The sequence below is a fragment of the Furipterus horrens genome, unplaced genomic scaffold, assembly GCF_987537825.1.
Source record: "Furipterus horrens unplaced genomic scaffold, mFurHor1.1.pri manual_scaffold_11, whole genome shotgun sequence".
NCBI lineage: Eukaryota > Metazoa > Chordata > Mammalia > Chiroptera > Furipteridae > Furipterus > Furipterus horrens.
In genome coordinates, this window is record NW_028327181.1 from 24,051,386 (window position 1) to 24,052,226 (window position 841).

An 841-nucleotide genomic window follows, 5' to 3' on the forward strand; every position below is an offset into this window, starting at 1 on the left:
TCCCCCCCCCCCCCCCGGCCTGCTCTCCCTTCCCCAACTGTGGGAACAGCCTTCAGTTAGGAGTCTAAGGCCGGGAGGCTGTGATGAAGATTGGCGGTCTTCAGGTGAGAAATGCTGCAGCTGGAACTCCCGGTGCGAGTGCTGACCCCGGGCTCACCGGATCCAGGGCTTACACAGCAGGACCACTTCCTTGCCCACGCCAGATCTACTACCAGCCTTGGCCCCAGCCATCCTTGCGGCAGCTAAGCAAGGACAGGAGACCACAGGTGAAAGCAGCCTTGTAGCCAGACGGGCAGGGGCCTTTCTCACCTGCTTCCTTCCCTGATGATTCTAAACGTCTCCAACTGGCCCAGCGAGATGCTTCCCAGTTCTTGGTCTCTGCAGCGGCCTCTATGCACCCAAATCACATCTCTTCTGCCAGCCACAGAAGCTGCGAAGGTTACGGAAGAGGAAGAGAGCAGCGCTGTCCTATGCTAAAGCTCCCTGTAGAGCAGAGCCCATGTGTACGGGGAGTAGTCACATGCTAATCTGAATGCATATTAGTGCTTTCTGTCGTGGAAACACAGAAGCAAGACTGCCATTCATATCCCTAGGAAATCCTCCTCCATGGCCCATTGATCCAACTAAAGCTTGAAAAGTTCTTCAGATCATGTTAAGGAAGTTCTTGTATAAACATGGACTTACCAAATGTAAATAAAGTCTGGTGACGGCCAGAGCTTCGGTGAGTCACTTTAAAAACATTGTGCCTGCCCACCAGTCCCTGTGGGTCATAGCCCTGAGGTTCATGGCTGGGAGTCCACCATTACTTCTGACGGGTCGCAGAGAGCTGAGCCAGGCTGTG